The sequence below is a fragment of the Callospermophilus lateralis genome, chromosome 7 (genome assembly GCF_048772815.1).
Source record: "Callospermophilus lateralis isolate mCalLat2 chromosome 7, mCalLat2.hap1, whole genome shotgun sequence".
In the NCBI taxonomy this organism is placed as follows: Eukaryota; Metazoa; Chordata; class Mammalia; order Rodentia; family Sciuridae; genus Callospermophilus; species Callospermophilus lateralis.
This window is the reverse complement of record NC_135311.1, coordinates 32,536,900-32,552,456: the sequence shown is the minus strand read 5'-3', so window position 1 is coordinate 32,552,456 and position 15,557 is coordinate 32,536,900.

Here is a 15,557-nt window from a genome sequence, read left to right as displayed (position 1 = left end):
CAACAAGGTTTGTAGTGGCTCTTTGATACTTGACAAAATAAAGGAGTTTTCAGTTTTGTCTCAATGATTTGTTTCTGCTTCAAGTAGCCGTAAGCAGAGACTGTGGAAGAGCACTTTCATTAATGGGGGTTGCCAAGCTTCCAAAAAAATACGAGTTACCGAAATAGCAACAAATATTTTTTCACCCAATCTTTATGATACGTGGTCGTAATGACAAGTCCAAAAATCCCACTTTGTTCACCAAATTTTGTTCTTCTAGGTTGAAGCGTCCGTTTACAGTCGCAGTTTTTATTTTTAGGCTTCACTCTGTTCTCTCCTATATAGATAGATGAATTTGGAACTCTAAATCCAACATGTTTTGTAGTAGCTCTTTGAAACTTGACAAAATAAAGGAGTTCTCAGTTTTGTCTCTATGGTATTTTTTTCTTCAAGTAGCCCTAGGCACAGTCGGAGGAAAAACACTTTCATTGAGAGGGTAGTCAAGTTCTAAGAAATAACGAATTTCCGAAATACCAGCAAATATTTTCTCTCCCAATGTTGATGATACTTGGTGGTAATGATCAGTACACAAATCCCACTTGGCTCACCAAATTTTGTTCTTCTAGGTTGAAGGGTTATCTACAGTAGCAGCTTTTATATTTTGGTTCCACACTGTTCTCTGCTATATAGATAGATGAATTTGGTACTCTAAATACAACATGGTTTGTATTGACTCTTTGAAACTTGACAATATAAAGGAGTTCTCAGTTTTGTCTTTATGGTTTGTTTCCTCTTCAAGTAGCCCTAGGCACAGACTGTGGAAAAGCACTTTCATTGAGAGGGGTTGCCAAGCTTGTAAGAAATAACGAGTTTCCGAAATACCAGCAAATATTTTTTCACCCAATCTTGATGATACTTGGTAGTAATGATCAGTACACAAATCGCACTTGGCTCACCAAATTTTGTTCTTCTAGGTTGAAGCGTTCGTTTACAGTAGCGGTTTTTATTTTTAGGTTTCACTCTGTTCTCTCCTATACAGATAGATGAATTTGGAACTCTAAATCCAACATGGTTTGTAGTGACTCTTTGAAACTTGACAATATAAAGGAGTTCTCAGTTTTGTCTTTATGGTTTGTATCCTCTTCAAGTAGCCCTAGGCACAGACGTTGGAAAAGCACTTTCATTGAGAGGGGTTGCCAAGCTTCCAAGAAATAACGAGTTTCCGAAATACCAGCAAATATTTTTTCACCCAATCTTGATGTTACTTGGTGGTAATGATCGGTATACAAATCCCTCTTGACTCACCAAATTTTGTTCTTCTAGGTTGATGCGTTCGTTTTCAGTAGCAGTATTTTTTTTAGGTTTCACTCTGTGCTCTCCTATATAGATACATGAATTTGGAACTCTAAATCCAACATGGTTTGTAGTGGCTCTTTGAAACTTGACAAAATAAAGGAGTTCTCAGTTTTGACTCTATGGTTTGTTTCCTCTTCAAGTAGCCCTAAGCACAGACTGTGGAAAAGCACTTTCATTGAGAGGGGTTGCCAAGCTTCCAAGAAATTAAGAGTTTCCGAAATACCAGCAAATATGTTTTTCACCCAATCTTGATGTTACTTGGTGGTAATGATCGGTACAGAAATCCCTCTTGACTCACCAAATTTTGTTCTTCTAGTTTGAAGCGTTCCTTTTCAGTAGCAGTATTTATTTTTAGGTTTCACTCTGTTCTCTCCTATATTGATAGATGAATTTGGAACTCTAAATACAACACGGTTTTTGGTAGCTCTTTGAAAATTGACAAAATAAAGGAGTTCTCAGTTTTGTCTCTATGGTTTGTTTCCTCTTCAAGTAGCCCTAGGCACAGACTGTTGAAAAGCACTTACATTGAGAGGGGTGGCCAAGCTTCTAAGAAATAACGAGTTTCCAAAATACCAGCAACTATTTTTTCACCCAATCTTGATGATACTTGGTGGTAAGGACAAGTACACAAATCCCAATTGGCTCACCAAATTTTGTTCTTCTAGGTTAAAGCATTCGTCTACAGTTGCAGTTTTTATTTTTAGGTTTTACTTTGTTCTCTCCTAAATAGAGAGATGAATTTTGAACTCTAAATCCAACATGGTTTGTAGTATCTCTTTGAAACCTGTCAAAATAAAGGTGTTCTCAGTTTTGTCTCTATGATTTGTTTCCGCTTCAAGTAGCCCTAAGAGAGACTGTGGAAAAGCACTTTCATTGAGAGGGGTTGCCAAGCTTTCAAGAAATTACGAGTTTCCGGAATAACAGCAAATATTTTTTCACCCAATCTTGATGATATGTGGTGGTAATGACAAGTCCAGAAATCCCACTTGGCTCACCAAAACTTGTTCTTCTGGGTTGAAGCGTTCGTCTACAGTAGCAGTTTTTATATTTAGGTTTCACTTTGTTCTCTCCTATATTGATTGATGAATTTGGAATTCTAATTCCAACATGGTTTGTATTAGCTCTTTGAAACTTGACAAAATAAAGGAGTTGTCAGTTTTCTCTCTATGGTTTGTTTCGTCTTCAAGTAGTCCTATGCACAGACGGTGGAAAAGCACTTTCATTGAGAGGGGTTGCCAAGCTTCCAAGAAATTACGAGTTTCCGAAATACCAGCAAATGTTTTTTCACCCAATGTTGATGATACGTGGTGGTAATGACAAGTACACAAATCCCACTTGGCTCACCAAATTTTGTTCTTCTAGGTTGAAGCGTTCCTTTACAGTAGCAGTTTTTATTTCTATTTTTCACTCTGTTCTCTCCTATATAGATAGATGAATTTGGAACTCTAAATCCAACATGGTTTGTAGTAGCTCTTTGAAAGTTGACAAAATAAAGGAGTTCTCAGTTTTGTCTCTATGGTTTGTTTCCTCTTAAAGTAGCCCTAGGCACAGACTGTGGAAAAGCACTTTCCTTGAGAGGGGTTGCAAACCTTCTAAGAAATAAAGAGTTTCTGAAAAACCAGCAAAAATTATTTCACGCAATATGATGATACTTAGTGGTAATGATCAGTACACAAATCCCACTTCGCTCACCAAATTTTCTTCTTCTGGGTTGAAGCGTTCGTCTACAGTAGCAGTTTTTACATTTAGGTTTCACTCTGTTCTCTCATATATAGAGAGATGAATTTGGAACTCTAATTCCAACACGGTGTGTAAATGCTCTTTAAAACTTGACAAAATAAAGGAGTTCTCAGTTTTGTCTCTATGGTTTGTTTCCTCTTCACGTCGCCATAGGCACAGACTGTGGAAAAGCACTTTCATTGAAAGTGGTTGCCAAGATTCCAAGAAATTACGAGTTTCCGAAATACCAGCAAATATTTTTTCACCCAATGTTGATCATACGTTGTGGTAACGACAAGTACACAAATCCCACATGGCTCACCAAATTTTGTTCTTCTAGGATGAAGCGTTCATTTACACTAGCAGTTTTAATTTTTAGGTTTCACTGTGTTCTCTCCTATATAGAGGGATGATTTTGGAACTCTAAATCCAACATGATTTGTAGTAGCTCTTTGAAACTCGACAAAATGAAGGAATTCTCAGTTTTGTTTCTATGGTTTGTTTCCTCTTCAAGTAGCCCTAGGCACAGAGTGTGGAGTAGCACTTTCATTGAGAGGGTTTGTCAAGCTTCTAAGAAATAACGAGTTTCCGAAATACCAGCAAATATTTTTTCACACAATGTCGATGATACTTGGTAGTAATGATCTGTACACAAATCCCACTGGGCTCACCAAATTTTGTTCTTCTACTTTGAAGCGTTCGTCTACAGTAGCAGTTTTTATATTTAGGTTTCACTCTGTTCTCTCGTATACAGAAAGATGAATTTGGAACTCTAAATCCAACATGGTTTGTAGTGGTTCTTTGAAACTTGACAAAATAAAGGAGTTCTCAGTTTTGTCTCTATGATTTGTTTCCGCTACAAGTAGCCCTAAGCAGAGACTGTGGAAAAGCACTTTCATTGACAGGGGTTGCCAAGCTTCCAAGAAATTACGAGTTTCCAAAATGCCAGCAAATATTTTTTCACTCAATGTTGATGATACGTGGTGGTAATGACAAGTCCACAAATCCCACTTGGCTCACCAAATTTTGTTCTTCTAGGTTGAAGCTTTCGTTTACAGTAGCAGTTTTTATTTTTAGGTTTCACTCTGTTCTCTCCTATATACATAGATGAATTTGGAACTCTAATTCCAACATGGTTTGTAGTGGCTCTTTGAAACTTGACAAAATAAAGGAGTTTTCAGTTTTGTCTCAATGATTTGTTTCCGCTTCAAGTATCCCTAAGCAGAGACTGTGGAAGAGCACTTTCATTGATGGTGGTTGCCAAGCTTCCAAGAAAATACGAGTTTCCGAGATAGCAGCAAATATTTTTTCACCCAATCTTGATGATACTTGGTGGTAATGACAAGTCCACACATCCCACTTTGCTCACCAAATTTCGTCCTTCTAGGTTGAAGCGATTGTTTACAGTCGCAGTTTTTATTTTTAGGTTTCACACTGTTCTCTCCTATATAGATAGATGAATTTGGAATTCTGAATCCAACATGGTGTGTAGTAGCTCTTTGAAACTTGACAAAAAGAAGGAGTTCTCAGTTTTGTCTCGATGGTTTGTTTTTTCTTCAAGTAGCCCTAGGCACAGACGGTGGAAAAGCACTTTCATTGAGATGGGTTGCCAAGCTTCTAAGAAATAACGAATTTCCGAAATACCAGCAAATATTTTTTCTCCCAATGTTGATGATACTTGGTGGTAATGATCAGTACGCAAATCCCACTTGGCTCACCATATTTTGTTCCTCTAGTTTGAAGCGTTCGTCTACAGTAGCAGTTTTTATATTTAGGTTTCCCTCTGTTCTCTCTTATATAGATAGATGAATTTGGAACTCTAAATCCAACATGGTTTGTAGTAGCTCTTTGAAACTTGACAAAATAAAGAAGTTCTCAGTTTTGTCTCTATGGTTTTTTTCCTCTTCAAGAAGCCATAAGCAGAGACTTTTAAATGAACTTTCATTGAAAGGCATTGCAAAGCTTCCAAGAAATTACGATTTTCCGAAATACCAGCAAATATTTTTTCACCCTATCTTGATGATACGTGGTGTTAATGACAAGTACACAAATCCCACTTGGCTAAACAAATTTTGTTCCTCTAGGTTTAAGCGTTCGTCTACAGTAGCAGTTTTTATATTTAGGTTTCATTCTGTTCTCTCCTATAGAGATAGATGAATTTGGAGCTCTAAATCCAACATGGTTTGTTATAGCTCTTTGAAACTTGACAAAATAAACGAGTTCTCAGTTTTGTCTGTATGGATTGTTTTCTCTTCAAGTAGCCCTAGGCACCGACTGTGGAAAAGCACTTTCATTGAGAGGGGTTGCCAAGCTTTAAAGAAATAACGAGTTTCCGAAATACCAGCAAATATTTTTTCAACCAATCTTGATGATACTTAGTGGTAATGATCGGTACAAAAATCCCACTTGACTCACCAAATTTTGTTCTTCTAGGTTGAAGCGTTTGCTTACAGTAGCTGTTTATATTTTTAGGTTCCCTCTGTTCTCTCCTATATAAATAGATGAATTTGGAACTCTAAATCAAACATGGTTTGTAGTAGCTCTTTGAAACTTGACAAAATAAAGAAGTTCTCAGTTTTGTCTCTATGATTTGTTTCCGCTACAAGTAGCCCTAAGCAGAGACTGTGGAAAAGCACTTTCATTGAGAGGGGTTGCCAAGCTTCCAAGAAATTACGAGTTTCCGAAATGCCAGCAAATATTTTTTCACTCAATGTTGATGATACGTGGTGGTAACGACAAGTCCACAAATCCCACTTGGCTCACCAAGTTTTGTTCTTCTAGGTTGAAGCTTTCGTTTACAGTAGCAGTTTTTATTTTTATTTTTCACTGTGTTCTCTCCTATATACATAGATGAATTTGGAACTCTAATTCCAACATGGTTTGTAGTGGCTCTTTGAAACTTGACAAAATAAAGGAGTTCTCAGTTTTGTCTCTATGGTTTGTTTCCTCTTCAAGTAGCCCTAGGCACAGACGGTGGAAAAGCACTTTCATTGAGAGGGGTTGCCAAGCATCTAAGAAATTACTAGTTTCCGAAATACCAGCAAATATTTTTTCACCCAATCTTGCTGTTACTTCGTGTTAATGATCGGTATACAAATCCCTCTTGACTCACCAAATTTTGTTCTTCTAGGTTGATGCGTTCGTTTTCAGTAGCAGTATTTATTTTTAGGTTTCACTCTGTTCTCTTCTATATAGATAGATGAATTCGGAACTCTAAATCCAACATGGTTTTTGGTAGCTCTTTGAAACGTGACAAAATAAAAAAGTTCTCAGTTTTGTCTCTATGGTTTGTTTCCTCTTCAAGTAGCCCTAGGCACAGACTGGGGAAAAGCACTTATATTGAGAGGGGTGGCCAATCTTCTAAGAAATAACGAGTTTCCGAAATACCAGCAACTATTTTTTCACCCAATCTTGATGATACTTGCTGGTAAGGACAAGTACACAAATCCCACTTGGCTCACCAAATTTTGTTCTTCTAGGTTGAAGCATTCGTCTACAGTAGCAGTTTTTATTTTTAGGTTTTACTTTGTTCTCTCCTATATAGAGAGACGAAATTGGAACTCTAAATCCAACATGGTTTGTAGTAGCTCTTTGAAACTTGACAAAATAAAGGAGTTCTCAGTTTTATCTCTATGATTTGTTTCCGCTTCAAGTAGCCCTAAGCAGAGACTGTGGAAAATCACGTTCATTGAAAGGGGTTGCCAAGCTTCCAAGAAATTACGAGTTTCCGAAATACCAGCAAATATTTTTTCACCCAATCTTGATGATTTGTGGTGGTAATGACAAGTCCAGAAATCCCACTTATCTCACCAAATTTTGTTCTTCTGTGTTGAAGCGTTCGTTTACAGTAGCAGTTTTCATTTTTAGGTTGCACTCTGTTCTCTCCTATATTGATAGATGAATTTGGAACTCTAAATCCAATATGGTTTGTAGTAGCTCTTTGAAACTTGACAAAATAAAGGAGTTCTCAGTCTTGTCTCTATGGTTTGTTTCCTGTTGAAGTATCCCTAAGCAGAGACTGTGGAAAAGCAATTTCATTGAGAGGGGTTGCCAAGATTCTAAGAAATAACGAGTTAACGAAATACCAGCAAATATTTTTTCACACAATCTTGATGATACTTGGTGGTAATGATCAGTACACAAATTCTTCTTGGCTCACCAAATTTTGTTCTTGTAGGTTGAAGCGTTCCTTTACAGTAGCAGTTTATATTTTTAGGTTTCCCTCTGTTCTATCCTATATAGATAGATGAATTCGGAACTCTAAATCAAAGATGGTTTTAGTAGCTCTTTGAAACTTGACAAAATAAAGTAGTTCTCAGTTTTGTCTTTTTGATTTGTTTCCTCTTCAAGTAGCCCTATGAAGAGACTGTGGAAAAGCACTTTCATTGAAAGGGGTTGCCAAGCTTCCAAGAAATTACGAGTTTCGGAAATACCAGAAATATTTTTTCACCCAATCTTGATGATACACGGTGGCAATGACAAGTACACAAATCCCACTTGGCTCACCAAATTTTGTTCTTCTAGGTTGAAGCGTTCGTTTACAGTAGCAGTTCGTATTTTTAGGTTTCACTCTGTTCTCTCCTATGTAGATAGATAAATTTGGAATTCTAAATCCAACATGGTTTGTAGTTGCTCTTTGAAACTTGAAAAAATAAAGGAGTTCTCAATTTTGTCTCTATGGTTTGTTTCGTCTTCAAAGCTCTAGGCACAGACTGTGGAAAAGTACTTTCATTGAGAGGGGTTGCCAAGCTACTAAGAAATAACGAGTTTCCGAAATACCAGCAAATATTTTTCCACCCAAACTTGATCATACTTGCTGGTAATGATCAGTACACAAATCCCACTTGGCTCACCAAATTTTGTTCTTCTAGGTTGAAGCGTTCATCTACAGTAGCAGTTTTTATATTTAGGTTTCCCTTTTTCTCTCCTATATAGATAGATGAATGTGGAACTCTAAATCCAACATGGTTTTTAGTAGCTCTTTGAAACTTGACAAAACAACGTAGTTCTCAGTTTTGTCTCTATGGTTTGTTTCCTCTTCAAGAAACCCTAAGCAGAGACTGTGGAAAAAAACTTTCATTTAAAGGGGTTGCCAAGCTTCCTAGAAATTACGGGTTTTCGAAATACCAGCAAATATTTTTTCACCCAATCCTGATGATACGTGGTGGTAATGACAGGTACACAAATCTCACTTGGCTCACCAAATTTTCTTTTTCAAGGTTCAAGCGTTCGTCTCCCGAAGCAGTTTTTATATTTAGGTTTCCCTTTTTCTCTCTTATATAGACAGATGAATTTGGAACTCTAAATCCAACATGGTTTGTAGTAGCTCTTTGAATCTTGACAAAATAAAGGAGTTCTCAGTTTTGTCTCTATTTTTTGTTTCCTCTTCTAGTCGCCCTAGGCACAGACTATGGAAAATCACTTTCATTGAAAGGGGTTGCCAAGCTTCCAAGAAATAAGAAGATTCCGAACTACCAGCAAATACTTTTTCACCCTTTCTTGATGATAATTGGGGGTAATGATTGGTAGACAAATCCCACTTGACTCACCAAATTTTGTTCTTCTAGTTTGAAGCGTTTGTTTACAGTAGCAGTTTATATTTTTAGGTTTCACTCTGTTCTCTCCTATATTAATTGATGAATTTTTAACTCTAAATACAACATGGTTTGTAGTAGCTCTTTGAAAGAAGACAAAATAAAGGAGTTCTCAGCTTTGTCTCTATGGTTTTTTTCCTATTTAAGTAGCACTAGGCACAGACTGTGGAAAAGCACTTTCATTGAGAGGGGTTGCCAAGCCTCTAAGAAATAACGATTTTCCGAAATACCAGCAAATTTAATGTCACCCAATCTTGATGATACTTGCTGGTAATGATCAGCACACAAATCCCATTTGGCTCACCAAATTTTGTTCTTTTAGGTTGAGCGTTCGTCTACAGTAGCAGTTTTAATATTGAGGTCTCACTCTGTTCTCTTCTATACAGATAGACGAATTTGGAACTCTAAATCCAACATGGTTTGTAGTAGCTCTTTGAAACTTGACAAAATAAAGGAGTTCTCAGTTTTGTCTCTATGGTTTGTTTCCTTTTCAAGTATCCCTAGGCACAGACTGTGGAAAAGCACTTTCATTGAGAGGGGTTGCCAAGCTTCTAAGAAATAACGAGTTTCCGAAATAGCAGCAAATATTTTTCACCCTATCTGGATGATACTTGGTGGTAATGATCAGTACACAAATCCCACTTGGCTCACCAAATTGTGTTTTTCTAGGTTGAAGCCTTCGCCTCCAGTAGCATTATTTATATGTAGGTTTCACTCCGTTCTCTCTTATATACATAGATGAATTTGGAACTCTAAATCCAACATGGTTTGCAGTAGCTCTTTGAAACTTGACAAAATAAAGGAGTTCTCAGTTTTGTCCCTATGGTTTGTTTCCTCTTCAAGTAGCCCTAGGCACAGACTGTGGAAAAGCACTTTCATTGAGAGAGGTTGCAAGCTTCTAAGAAATAACTAGTTTCCGAAATACCAGCAAGTATTTTTTCACCCAATCTTGATGATACGTGGAGGTAATCACAAGTACACAATTCCCTCTTGGCTTACCAAATTTTGTTTTTCTAGGTTGAAGCTTTCGTTTACAGTAGCAGTTTTTATTTTTAGGTTTCGCTTTGTTCTCTCCTATACAGATAGATGAATTTGGAACTCTAAATCCAACATGGATGGTAGTAGGTCTTTGAAACTTGACAAAATAAACTAGTCCTCAGTTTTGTCTCTATGGTTTGTTTCGTCTTCAAGTAGCCTTAGGAACACACTGTGGATAGCAATTTCATTGAAAGGGGTAGCCAAGCTTCCAAGAAATAACAAGTTTCCGAAATACCAGCAAATATTTTTTCACCCAATCTTGATGATACTTGGTGGTAAAGATTGTTACACAAATCCTACTTGACTCATAGAATTTTGTTCTTCTAGTTTGAAGCGTTCGTTTACAGTAGCAGTTTATATTTTAGGTTTCCCTCTTTTCTCTCCTATATAGATGGATGAATTTGGAACTCTAAATCCAACATGGTTTGTAGTAGCTCTTTGAAACTTGAAAAATAAAGTAGTTCTCAGTTTTGTCTCTATGATTTGTTTCTTCTTCAAGTAGCCCAATGCAGAGACTGTGGAAAAGCACTTTCATTGAGAGGGGTTGCCAAGCTTCTAAGAAATAACGAGTTTCCGAAATACAAGCAAATATTTTTTCACCCAATCTTGATGATATGTGGTGGTAATGACAAGTCCAAAAATTCCACGTGGCTCACCAAATTTTGTTCTTCTAGGTTGAAGCGTTCGTCTACAGTAGCAGTTTTTATATTTAGGTTTGAATCTGTTCTCTCCTATATAGATAGATGAATTTGGAATTCTAAATCCTACATGGTTTGTAGTAGCTCTTTGAAACTGGACAAAATAAAGGAGTTCTCACTTTTGTCTCTATGGTTAGTTAACTCTTCAAGTAGTCCCAGGCACAGACTGTGGAAAAGCACTTTCATTGAGAGGGGTTGCCAAGCTTCTAAGGAATAACGAGTTTCAGAAATACCAGCAAATATTTTTTTACCCAATGTTGATGATACTTGGTGGTAATGATTAATACACAAATCCCACTCGGCTCACCAAATTTTGTTCTTCTAGCTTGAAGCGTTCGTTTACAGTAGCAATTTTGTATTATTAGGTTTCACTCTGTTCTCTCCTATATGGATAGATGAATTTGGAACTCTAAATCCAACATGGTTTGTAGTAGCTTTTTACAACTTGACAAAATAAAGGAGTTCTCAGTTTTGTCTTTATGGTTTGTTTACTCTTCAAGTAGCCCTAGGAACAGACTGTGGAAAAGCACATTCATTGAGAGGGTTTGCCAAGCTTCTAAGAAATGAGTTTCCGAAATACCAGCAAATATTTTCTCACCCAATCTTGATGATACTTGGTGGTAATGATCGGTACACAAATCCCACTTGACTCACCAAATTTTGTTCTTTTAGGTTGAAGCATTCGTTTACAGTAGCAGTTCATATTTTTAGGTTTCCTTCTGTTCTCTCCTATATAGACAGATGAATTTGGAACTCTAAATCGAACATGGTTTGTAGTAGCTCTTTGAAACTTGACAAAATAAAGGAGTTCTCAGTTTTGTCTCTATGGTTTGTTTCCTCTTCAAAGCCCTATGCACAGACTGTGGAAAAGTACTTTCATTGAGAGGGGTTGCCAAGCTACTAAGAAATAACGAGTTTCCAAAATACCATCAAATATTTTTTCACTCAAAATTGATGATACTTCCTGGAAAGGATCAGTACACAAATCCCACTTGGCTCATCATATTTTCATCTTCTAGGTTGAAGCGTTCGTCTACAGTAGCAGTTTTTATATTTAGGTTTCCCTCTGTTCCCTCTTATATAGATAGATGAATTTGGAACTCTAAATCCAACACCGTTTGTTGTAGCTCCTTGAAATTTGACAATATAAAGGAATTCTCAGTTTTGTCTCTATGAATAGTTTCTGCTTCAGTAGCCCTAAGCAGAGACTGTAGAAAAGCACTTTCATTGAAAGGGGTTGCCAAGCTTCAAAGAAATTACGAATTTCCGAAATACCAGCAAATATTTTTTCACTCAATCTTGATGATACGTGGTGTTACTGACAAGTACACAAATCCCACTGGGCTCACCAAATTTTGTTCTTCTAGGTTGAAGCTTTCGTTTACAGTTGCAGTTTTTATATTTATGTTTCACTCTGTTCTCTCCAATATAGATAGATGAATTTGGAATTCTAAATCCAACATGGTTTGTAGGAGCTCTTTGAAACTTGACAAAATAAAGGAGTTCTCAATTTTGTCTCTAAGCTTTGTTTCCTCTTGAAGTGGCCCTAGGCAGAGACTGTGGTAAAACACTTTCATTGAGAGGGGTTGCCAAGCTTCTAAGAAATAACGAGTTTCCGAAATACCAGGAAATATTTTTTCACCCAAACTTGATGATACTTGGTGCTAAAGATCAGTACACAAATCCCACTTGGCTCACCAAATTTTGCTCTTCTAGGTTGAAGCATTCGTCTACAGTAGCAGTTTTTTATATTTAGGTTTCACTCTGTTCTCTCATATATAGATAGATAAATATGGAACTCTAAATCCAACATGATTTGTAGTAGCTCTTTGAACTTGACAAAATAAAGGAGTTCTCAGTTTTGTCTCTATGATTTGTTTCCGCTTCAAGTAGCCCAAAGCAGAGACAGTAGAAAAGCACTTTCATTGAAAGGGGTTGCCAAGCTTCCCAGAAATTACGAGTTTCTGAAATCCCAGCAAATATTTTTTCACCCAATCTTGATGATACGTGGTGGTAATGACAAGTAGACAAATCCCACTTGGCTCAAAAAATTCTGTTATTCTAGGTTGAACCCTTCGTTTAGAGTAGCAGTTTTTATTTTTCGGTTTCACTCTGTTCTCTCCTATATAGATAGTTGAATTTGGAACTCTAAATACAACATGGTTTGTAGTAGCTCTTTGAATCTTGACAAAATAAAGGAGTTCTCCGTATTGTCTCTATGGTTTGTTTCCTCTTCTAGTAGCCCTAGGCACAGACTGTGGAAGAGCACTTTCATTGAAAGGGGTTGCCAAGCTTCCAAGAAATAACAAGATTACGAAATACCAGCAAAAACTTTTTCACCCAATCTTGATGATACTTGGGGGTAATGATTGGTATACAAATCCCACTTGACTCAGCAAATTTTGTTCTTCTAGTTTGAAGCGTTTGTTTACAGTAGCAGTTTATATTTTTAGGTTTCACTCTGTTCTCTCCTATATAGATAAATGAATTTGGAACTCTAAATACAACATGGTTTGTAGTAGCTCTTTGATACTTAACAAAATAAAGGAGTTCTCCGTTTTGTTTCTATGGTTTTTTTCCTATTCAAGTAGCCCTAGGCACAGACTGTTGAAAAGCAATTTCATTGAGAGGGATTGCCAAGCCTCTAAGAAATAACGAGTTTCTGAAATACCAGCAAATATTATTTCACCCAATCTTGATGATACCTTGTGGTAATGATCAGTACACAAATCCCATTTGGCTCACCAAATTTTGTTCTTTTAGGTTGAAGCATTCGTCTACAGTAGCAGTTTTTATATTGAGATCTCACTCTGTTCTTTTCTATATAAATAGACGAATTTGGAACTCTAAATCTAACATGGTTTGTAGTAGCTCTTTGAAACGTTACAATATAAAGGAGTTCTCAGTTTTGTCTCTATGGTTTGTTATCTTTTCAAGTATCCCAGGCACAGACTGTGGAAAAGCACTTTCATTGAGAGGGGTTGCCAAGCTTCTAAGAATTAACAAAATTCCGAAATACCAGCAAATATTTTTTCACCCAATCTTGATGATACGTGGTGGTAATGATCAGTACACAAATCCCACTTGGCTCACCAAATTGTGTTCTTCTAGGTTGAAGCCTTCGCCTCCAGTAGCATTATTTATATTTATGTTTCACTCCATTCTCTCTTATATAGATAGATGAATTTGGAACTCTAAATCCAACATGGTTTGTAGTAGCTCTTTGAAACTTGACAAAATAAAGGAGTTCTAATTTTTGTCTCTATGGTTTGTTTCCTCTTCAAGTAGCCCTAGGCACAGACTGCGGAAAAGCACTTTCATTGAGAGGGGTTGCCAGGCTTCGAAGAAATAACGAGTTTCTGAAATATCAGCAAATATTTTTTCATCAAATCTTGATCATACTTGGTGGTAATTATCAGTACACAAATCCCACTTGGCTCACCAAATTTTGTTCTTCTAGGTTGAAGCGTTCTTCTACAGTAGCAGTTTTTATATGTAGGTTTCACTCTGTTCTCTCCTATATAGATGGATGAATTTGGATGTAAAATCCAACAGGGATTGTAGTAGCTCTTTGAAACTTGACAAAATAAAAGAGTTCTCAGTTTTGTCTCTATGGTTTGTTTCCTCTTCAAGTAGCCCTAGGCACAGACTGTGGAAAAGCACTTTTATTGAGATGGGTTGCCAATCTTCTAAGAATTTACGAGTTTCCGAAATACCAGCAAATATTTTTTCTCCCAATCTTGATGATACTTGGTGGTAATGATCAGTACAGAAATCCCAGTTGGCTCACCAAATTTTGTTCTTCTAGGTTGAAGAGTTCGTCTACAGTAGCAGTTTATATATTTAGGTTTTCCTGTGTTCTCTCCAATACAGATAAATGAATTTGGAACTCTAAATCCAACATGGTTTGTAGTAGCTCTTTGAAACTTGGCAAAAAAAACGTAGTTCTCTGTTTTTTCTCTATGGTTTGTTTCAACTTCAAGTAGCCCAAAGCAGAGACTATGGAAACCACTTTCATTGAAAGGGGTTGCCAAGCTTCCAAGAAAATACGAGTTTCCGAAATACCAGCGAATATTTTTTCACCCAATCTTGATGATACGTGGCGATAATGACAAGTAGACAATTCCCACTTGGGTCACCAAATTCTGTTCTTCTAGGTTGAACCCCTCATTTAGAGTAGAAGTTTTTATTTTTAGGTTTCACTCTGTTCTCTCCAATATTGATAGATGAATTTGGAACTCTAAATCCAACATGGTTTGTAGTAGCTCTTTGAAACTTGACAAAATAAAGGAGTTCTCAGTTTTGTCTCTATGGTTCGTTTCCTCTTCAAGTAGCCCTAGGCAGAGACTGTGGAAAAACACTTTCATTGAGAGGGGTTGCCAAGCTTCTAAGAAATAACGAGTTTCCGAAATACCAGCAAATATTTTTTCACCCAATGTTGATGATACTTGGTGGTAATGATCAGTACACAAATCCAACTTGGCTCACCAAATTTTCTCCTTCTAGGTTGAAGCGTTCGTCTACTGTAGCAGATTTTATATTTAGGTTTCACTCTGTTCTCTCCTATATAGTTAAATGAATTTGGAACTCTAAATCCAACATTGTTTGTAGTAGCTCTTTGAAACTTGACAAAATAAAGGAGTTCTCAGTTTTGTCTCTATTATTTGTTTCCTCTTCAAGTAGCCCTAGGACCAGACTGTGGAAAAGCACTTTCATTGAGAGGGGTTGCAAGCTTCTACGAAATAACGAGTTTCCGAAATACCAGCAAATATTTTTTCACCCAATCTTGATGATACATGGAGGTAATGACAAGTACACAATTCCCTCTTGGCTCAACAAATTTTGTTTTTCTAGGTTGAAGCGTTCGTTTACAGTAGCAGTTTTTATTTTTAGGTTTAGCTTTGTTCTCTCCTATACAGATAGATGAATTTGGAACTCTAAATCCAATATGGTTTCTAGTAGCTCTTTCAAACTTCACAATATAAAGGAGTTATAAGTTTTGTCTCTATGGTTTGTTTCCTCTTAAAGTAGCCCTAGGCACAGACTGTGGAAAAGCATTTTCATACAGAGGTGTTGCCAAGCTTCTGAGAAATAACGAGTTTCCGAAATACCAGCAAATATTTTTTCACCCAATCTTGATGATACTTGGTGGAAATAATCAGTACACAAATCC